At 31.3% G+C, this 9567-nt stretch overlaps 1 long non-coding RNA gene across 1 annotated transcript; it reads left to right on the plus strand.

Moving 5' to 3' along the window:
* The first annotated feature begins 1094 nt into the window (after positions 1 to 1094).
* Positions 1095 to 6513, plus strand: LOC130940746 (uncharacterized). The gene is made up of 5 exons (XR_009070394.1): positions 1095 to 1618; positions 1715 to 1754; positions 3663 to 3823; positions 5367 to 5438; positions 6271 to 6513. It is a non-coding gene; the product is annotated as an uncharacterized LOC130940746 (long non-coding RNA).
* Positions 6514 to 9567: the final 3054 nt, after the last annotated feature.

Here is a 9567-nt window from a genome sequence, read left to right on the forward strand (position 1 = left end):
TGATTGCTGGAACTCCCAATGGATTTACTACTGTTACCTATCATGGACTTCATAAAAACGTCTCCCAAAAAAGGAATAAGAATCGACAAAAAAGTTAAGGGGCTTCAAATGGATTTGGAGATTAGGGATTTAAATAGTTCCTAGGGACTAAATTGATGCAAAAGTTTCAAATGCCACGTAATATATCCATTAGACGTCCAGCGTGGCAGTCTGTTGTACACATCATCTCTCCAGTAATGACTCTGTAGTGGAAACCACCGCAGGGATTAAGTTGATTAAAATTTATAAAGTTTAGAGACTAAATAGAGGCAATTGAAACGTCAATGACTAAATTGAGGCTCGAGTGTAACTTCAGGGACCAAATTGAATATTTTCTCAATTTTGTACCATCCCCACATGATTTATGCAGCTCAAACCATCTCTCACTCGACCATTTTACTGCAGCAGCTCTAATCCCGTCTTGACATTAAGCTGCAAATTCCACCATCTTTCAACACACACGTGTCACAATAGTATTTATTTTTAAAGAATATCTGTATATCTGTATATTTTTTATTTTTTTATACTATAATTAACCTTTTTTTAGTCATAGTTATTGACTGTATTTTTATTTATCTTTTTATGCACATCTTTTATGTATTTATTTATTTATTTTTTTGGACTTGGCACAATTTTTTTTTAACTTTTCGGACATTTGAACATGGACTTGTATAGGTTTGATTAACGAGGATATAATACACTACAAGAAAATATCTATTTAGCTACACTTTTTTTAAGCTACATTTGAAAAGCCGTGTTATCTTTTTATAAGAGAAAAGGATACACAATTGCAGCATCATTTAAAAAGTGTAGCTTTAGGTATTATAGAAATTACTTATAAAACGTAGTCGTAGGTTGATATCTATAGATTCACTTTTCGTATCAAAAAGGACGCTTTTAGAAGGTAGCCTATTTGTTAAATTTTGGGTACATTTTAAAAATAATGCTTAATATATCTATAACAAAAAACTTAACATTTAGTGAATTTTTTTCCTCTATTTTCTTTGAAAGCAAACTCACAGTAAAATTTTTGTCCATTCCCTCCAAATCTCACTCACCTCCAAAACACCTTCATCCCCTTTCAGAAACCCTTGAAAGCTCACTCACTGCGCCGTCGCGAAGTAGAAACCTTGCCTCCAAAGCTCACCATCGTCGCCCCCCACTCACTTTCTTCACTCTCGCCATTGACCCTGTCACTCTCGCTCTCGTCATTGACCCTCTCATTCTCGCCATTGACCCTCTCACTACAACAAGAAGAAACCCTCTCACTCTGGCCATTGACATCGTCGCCCCCCACTCACCACTCTCCACATTGTTGCACTACTGACCGTCGCTCCTCTTTCCCATCTTGCACTGATCGTCGCTGCGCCGCCCTCATCATCGTCGCTGCGTCGCCCTCACCATCGTCATCACCCCCAAATAAGAGAAAAGCGTTTGCCATCACCACTCACCACTCACGGCTCCAGGAAGACTCTGCGCTCACTCATCTTCCCCACTCATCTTCATCATCGCTTCTCTTCGCTTCGCAGTCACATAACGAAGACTCTGTGCTCAACTGAAAGCTTTCTTCATTTGCGAGGTTAGGGTTCTGATTTTAGATTTCAATTTGGGGGTCTGGTACAATAATCTGTGACATCGTGAATTGATGAACATGCATGCTATTGTTGCAACGCAGGAGAACTCATGAATTTAGGGGTTTTATTCCATTAACACAGGTGAGTTTGGCCATGATTAGTTTCTGCGCAGGAATACCAAGATTAGTTGCTTATTATGTTTGTTGCTTATTATTAGTTTTCTTTTTCTTTCAATTCTGCTAATTAATAGTTTCAAGTATTGTGTAGTTTCAATTCTTATTATTAGGTCTCAAGCTAAATTTGTTGGATTCTTGATGAACTCAAATAAAATAAATATGGCTGTGAAAGTCTGATCCCTTAAATAATGTGTGAATCACCTGAAACTACAAGAAAAATATCCAACAAGTTGATGCATGAGCCAGATATGCCATTTTTGAAATCGGTTTCTGCTCTGTAATCACAAACACAACAACTATGGTCTTGTTTATTTCTTGTATTTCAATTAGAATGTTGATATTTGAGAGTAACCAAGTTGATGCATGAGCCAGATACGCCATTTTTTAGCTGAAATCGTATTTAGTTTGGGTGACATTTTAAGATGTTTATTTATTTTTCAGGTGACATTTGTATTGAACTGTATTTAGTTAATTAGATTCGAGTAATTTATTTGGTGTTTTGTTCATGGTATTGAACTGTATTTTTCTAAACACTTGAATAGTTTTTATTCCATCCAATACCCAATTCTGCATGCAAAATTATTGTCTTACTATTAAAAGTTCCAATCTTTATGAATTAATTGAAATGAGTTTTGGTGCTGTTGCTATGTTAATTTTCATTTTTGCTTGATCCTAGCACATTGTTAGTTTGGAAAATTGGTTTTGGATTTGAAAATTTGAGCTTTGTTACTTTGAGTTTAGGTTATAATTCTGTGAAACTAAATTTTGTTATCTAGAATGTGTTCATGATGTGGCTAAAACTGATGCTTGAACTGTAATTTGATTATTATGGTTTGTCTCTTCCAAAGTAGAACCAAATAATGTAACCTTTGGTTAATTTACTTCATTTTTTAATCTTATGTATCTGCAGCATCTAATTTGAACCAATGGATGGTACAGCAAGTATCTAATTAACCAAATGCTCTTATTTATTGAAATGTATCTAGTCTGCATTGGATGTACATTAGTAATCTGAGTTAAAATTTGGGGGTGCAATCGCCATCTATCAAGATATCATCACCTTTTTCTTGCCCCTGCTTTCAATATTGAACAATTAATTAATTTAGTGATTCAATCATGCCACCTTTAATTAGATGCAGCAGAGCAGAGGCCTCAGATGCTCAAATTGTACATCGATACATCTCTATTGTTTATTGAACAATAGTCCTGTATCTGTATGCTTTTTGTTTATTTATTCTAACTTCATATATTAATATAATTGATTTTCTTTAATTGTAATAGATGTGATCACTTTTACACGCTAAGGATTTTAAATGGAATGATATTGTTTGGGATTTTTTCTTTCCTTCCAATGTACAGGCAACTTGTTAATATTAAAAAAAAGAGGAGGTGGACATATTAGGAGTAAAAGAAAGAAGAAATAAATGACTAAGTGAATTTAAAAGTTTAAATATTTCAATTCATGAAAATTAATTTCTGTGATAAATTTGGTTTCTTTTGCATTAGAATGTGAAACCAGTTTCTGCAAATTGGTTTATAGATATACACGTTGAAAAATAGTGGTTTTGTAGAATCTTGTGTCTTTGAAGTTGGATTGATTGAAAATTTTTGGTACCCTTTCAAGCAGAATCTTACATCTCTAATTTATGTTGTTATTACTTGAGTTTTCTGTTTTAATTATTGTAGTTAACTTGTTATTACTGTAATTCTATTCTGTTGGTTGATTCTATTAGTTGATTCATGTTTTTGTTATTTTTCTTTTTCTATTTTTTTTGTTTTTACTATGATTTTCTATTTAGGTTGTTACTATGATTTCTATACTGTGATTTTTCTTTTGCCATCATCTTCTAACTGCTTCTCACTGCTCACCCAGCACCACCAGTGTTTGCTGTTTTTGCCGCCACTCCTCTGTTTTGCAGCCTCTGAGCCGCGAACTCCATCGCCGGTTCCATCTTCACCTGGCCGTCGAACACCCTTCACTTACACCACGAGGACCACGACTCGCCTTTTGCCTTCTTACATAGATATCATTGGGTAAAGATGCTTTATCTGTTTATTATACTCCACTAACCACTTCTTATCAGTAAGAATAGTTAAATAGTTTATTATATTTGAATAAATTATTATTTTTTCATATGAAATTATGAATGCAACTTTGTAGAGTAGAACAGCATCTGATACTGTACATGTTATACGTACTGACCACTTTCTTTTTTGGAAGAAAAATAGTTATTAAATTTATCTTTTGGGTTTGGGGTTCTACCTGGTGCCATGATCCATCTCTTTCAAAGGGATTCCCAACCTATAGCCGAAATGCAAATATATGTATGGTGTATCTGACTTCAATAATAAAGAAAGATACAAACGAACAAATACACTTAAAAGTGCTCCTGCTCATGAACCATCTTTTATATTTTTTATTTTCAAAATTTCTCTAAACAAATTAAACCAAAGTCTATGACTGTATGTTCAAGACAAGTGCTACTGTGCTAGTAATAAGTAGTTCACACCCATTTTATATTCAAATATCTGCGAATATATATATATAGTTATAAGGTGTGAATGGTAAATTGCAATGAGTTATGAGTATATTTGCACATATTTATTTGAATTTCTAAAAAAAAAAACTTTCTTTTAAATGCTATAGATAAAAGGATTTGCACATATCTAAATATGCATCGGTCTTTAATTTTTATACATTTCAAACTATTACAGACTTAAATATTAGAGTTTCTTACATGTATACACCGCACATGTAATGGAACACAATTTAATATTTGCTTGAATTCTCTAAATAAAATGTTTTATTTTTCATTTTTATTTTTTATCTACATGCAATGAGTCAAGTTCTGCATTTTTGTTTCTGAAAATATGTTTATCTTACATCTAGGGATCTGTAGGCAATAAGACATAAGGTGGCTATTTTTTTTAATATGACCATGGAGTAAGGCAGTAAAAGAGAAATTTAGTTACTTTATCATGGAGTAAGGCAATAAGACAGGGTACCCTGCTCAACTTAATTTAACAGATATCAAGAAAGAAATGGTAGTTAGAAATTTTGTCCCTTGCTTATCATTGCATATTCATTTTTCATTGCCTTTTCTATGTGCTTCCTATTTAGTTTTCACTTCTGGTTTAAGATTATCTGCATAACTAGGTGGAAAGATTTAGGCACTCTTGTTTCTAGTCAGTGTAACTGGAGTTTGGTAGTCTTCCTATGTCGGTCCATGTCTAGTCTATAGTTTCTCTAGTGGCATCATGATATTTACCGAGAGAAGGGATGTGGATTTATGTTGTAGTTAACTTGACTGACAAATACAAGGTTACATTTACAGATATGCTGTTAACGATTAATTAGTTAATTTATGACTACCAATACATGCTGAGAATTGGGAAATAAATACTACCTTTGTTTGGACATGACTGTCTATTTTTTTTTTCAAATGAAATTATCCAATTGAAAAATTTGCGTTTTAATTTACAAAAATATTATTATAATTTGCGTTTGAGTTTCTTATGAATGGTTGCAAAAATATTATTAGAAAGTTGACTTTGTTTTGTGTTTGCATTGAGCAAGATTGAAGGTGGAAGTTTTTGGTTATGGTCTTCCAAGCAGATTTTGTGGAAACGTTGACCGTGTCATGGCAAGGTACACTGCATACTTTAATTCTTTTGTTTTGTTAGTTTTGAAGTTGCAATTTAACTTATTATATTTGTACTATAAATTCTATGGTTCTCTTTATTTAATTTGCTTTACCTCAATGGGTTTCTAGAGAATTACTTGTAAGATTAGGAACTATTTTCCAACCTAATTACAAGGCTTTGAAAGTCCTTTTCATTGCCCATTCCCTTTATAGTGAATAACACCATTCCTCTTCTATTCTTGCTATGGCTGGAAATGGTTATTGGCTTTATTAACACTGAAGTTATATTGCTATGACTGAAATTTGTTTGTGCAATTCTGGTTGTTGTTTCTCTGATTTTGTGTACTTGGTACATATGAATTTGTCCCTATATCTAATTTAAGTGTAAAAGTCTGATTAATTAGTCTGGTTAATTCAATCGAAAAGAAATTTTTTTGCTGTACCAGAGGAGTCCCTTGTATAACAGTAGCGATAAAGAATAAAAAAGATGTTATAATTAATTTAGTCATGCATTGGCCATTCAGTCGCTCTCTTTTTTGTTTTCTTGCAATCATAAGTTTATGCTGGATGACTTAAAGGCTTATAATATTGTACAAATACTTATTATGTATGATATTATTCCAGAACTAAGATATGCTTTACTAAGTTCATGCCTTTTCCTTATATCAAGAGCTGCAAAATATTAACATAATGAAAACAAAAACCTCTAATTTTAGCAAGTTATTTTTTTTAGTATATGCTTTTTTGGTTTACTATGTCTACGTGTTCCATTTAATTTTTATAATTACGAATATCATTATGAATATTTTTTAACTACTTTTCTATATAATTATGCAGGGTAACAATGAAGATTAAGCAATGAAGATTAAGCTGACTATTATTGTGGTTTATTGGCTAAGATAGAGTGCTATTTAGAATCTTTACATGTATGGTTGACTAATGACTTTTATTAGGAGATACTTTTATTGGCTAAGTGATATTATGGTTTTGATATGGCTATGCTTACTTTAGTGTGAGGTGTATGAATTTTTACAGTTAACTTTATTCTAGTACTTTTGGATCAATATTAATATATTTTGGTTAGAGATAATTTTTATTATTTAAAAAAATTATTTAGTATAGTTATGTATTTATTTTTATTTTGTAATATTCAACTCATTTAAATAAAAATGCAGAATTATTATACATGTAATCATATTAACTATTATGTTGTATTAATAATTATTAGATAATTATATATATATATATATATATATATATATATATATATATACAGAAAAAAAAACAAGACCTAAGGCTACACTTATATACAGTAGCTATAGTATACAAAAAAAAGAGAGGGACCTAAGGCTACGCTTATAAAAAGTAGCTATGGTATACAATGTGGCTACGCTTTATAGATGATACAGTAGCGTTGAAAAGCGTAGCCTATTCTAGAAAAATGAAAGCTGAAAAGCGTAGCTTTTGGTCCTGGACAGCATCACTTGAAAAGCGCACCTTATTTCCAAACGCCAAAAGCGTAGCCCTTGGTGCAGAAAAGCGTAGCCTTTGAGAATAGGCAACGGCCGAATAGGAATCACCCAAAAAGCATAGCCGTAGCCCAAAAAGTGTAACCGTAGCCTAAGACATCATTTTTTCCACTTTTGGCCACACTTTTTAAATATACCTGAATGGGTGTTTTTCTTGTAGTGGTATTATTTTTCCTGTTAGACTTATACCCATTGATTACCAAAAACCTGTAGCTGGTAGTCATTCCAAATAACAACAGAATCATTTCTCTTGCACTAAAAACACAGCTGATAGCCATTCCGGTAAAAAAAAAAAAAAAAATCATATCCATTGATTACCAAAAATTTCACTTTCGAATAAAAGATTTGAATTGTGTTTTTCTATGGACAACTATAGCTGAAGTTTAATTTAAGTGATAAATTTTGTGTCTTTTAGTACGCTGCACTCAGACTTGAAACTTGACATAAACTAAATAGTGAAACTCTTTAGTGCTGGATGTATAAATGTATAGTATGAGTGTTCTTAATGTAATATCTATAATTAAAGGTTGTCCAATTTATCTAAAAAAAAATTATAAACAACTAATAGTGTTGTTAAATCTATAATGTAATAATTGAGAGAGAGAAAAAAAAGACGACATAGCATAAAGGACACTTATTTCCGCTTAAACTCTTTTCTGGTCTTATTCTCTTTCAATCACTGATTCTCTTTTATTCTTTTTAATTATTTTTCTTTTAAACAAAATAATTCAAACCCTCTCCTCATTCTTTTTTCTTTCTTCTTCTATTCTATCATCCTTGTTCCAAAATTCTCATCCCAACTACAACAACATCAAACTTACTTTTTTTTTATCTTAGTTCTTTTTTCTTTTCTACTCTACTTCTATTTATTCAAATCTCATCTCTCACAATTCCAAATCGTGAAATTTCAGTTTAATAAGTGAAGAAAACATTCAATTTTTGAGTTTCGATTATTATTGATGCTTCAAAGTAACTATTTTACTCAATAATTAGTTATATCTCTAATTTTTGTCATCCATATACTTAAATCCGAAAATAGAATTATTAGGTTAAAAAATTTGGGGTTTCTATCAAATTGAGTAAGATGGTATTAACTGACAATATTATTAGCTCACAAATTACTAACATATTTCTAGAGTTGTAAAGTTATTGAATATTATTTATTTGGTAGTTCAGTGATGCGCTCAGAATTGCTTTTGATTTTTTAGAACTAAGTTATGAGTGAATATTATGTCTATAATTATTTTTAAGTGTATTATAATCAATATTCAAAATGAATCATTATTTTTAGCATTCGAAAATATTTAATTATTATGATTTTTGAATTATTGAAATGAATACTGATTTTTGAAAAACTCATAATTTTATAAAAGAAATACACACGAGACGATATTCATATATTTTATAAAGCATACATTTTTTTTATTTGACTTTGTTATACTTTAATTAAATTTTTAGTATGCATTCTTATATATATTATTTATTATGATATTTAGTAATATGTTACAAGCATTAGAGATTTGTTATAAGTGAATTAGTTTGGATTAGTTTGGGAGCCTCTAACTAAAAAATCGTAGTTAACAATGGTTATGACGTTAATATTGATGCATCTGACTCAGACCTCAACTAGCGGGGATGTTGTTAGTCCAACATGTAGGCCATACATTGAATCTGTTATACTGTACGGGCACACTAGAGGAAAGACCTATCCTTAGAGATGGAGCCGCCCAAGTGTATGGCATTCGATTTGATTTCACTTTTAGAATGAGAACTCTCATTTCAGTTCATTCACTTATTTATTTATTTGCGTATTTACCTAATATGAATTTCTTATAGCTAGAAAGAAATATAACTTTCAAGGTGAAATTTCGTCATGTGTGGATTATAGATATAATGTTTGTTCACTGAGTTGTAAAATTGACCCTATCATATTCTCATATTTTTCAGATACAGGTGTCAATTTAGGTTTTATTCCATCTGCCCCACAGTAGGTCTTAGTCATTTCGGTGAGTCCTTCTTTTATCCAAGAGCTATATTTAGATGTAATGAAACATTTGCACAAAAATTTAAATTATGTCGATACTCCATATGTCACATGCAGGGTCCTTGAAGGAGGAAAAATGTCGGAAAAGATTTTCACAAAAATATTGTGTTACAAGTATAGTTCTAAACCGACAACTAAACCTCTATAAATATTTAAATTGTTTGTGACTTAAGCAAACTCAACAAACTTAACTGAAGTATTTAAACTTCAGGTCGTCTCTCAAGGAATTGCAGAAAAGTGTATTTATTATTAGTTATGAGATTGTATCTTTTTGGGTTTTGGGTTTAATAAGTAAGGAATGTAAATAACAAGAAAATAAACTAACAACTAAGAAAAGTCCTAGCAAGTGTTGAGAATCGGAATTCCTATCCTCATTATCATTGTCAATTGTGATGGTAATTACAAATTGCTCTCACTTAGTTAACCTCTAACAATTGAAGAAAAGTCAAGTGAGCAAATCAACTTGAGTTCACAAGTCCTAATTAAAGACTAGAGTTAGTGAAGCTCAAGCCAACTAGCAACTTTTAATCACCAACCAACAAGAGACTTTTGATAATTCAA

The sequence above is a fragment of the Arachis stenosperma genome, chromosome 7 (genome assembly GCF_014773155.1).
Source record: "Arachis stenosperma cultivar V10309 chromosome 7, arast.V10309.gnm1.PFL2, whole genome shotgun sequence".
In the NCBI taxonomy this organism is placed as follows: domain Eukaryota; kingdom Viridiplantae; phylum Streptophyta; class Magnoliopsida; order Fabales; family Fabaceae; genus Arachis; species Arachis stenosperma.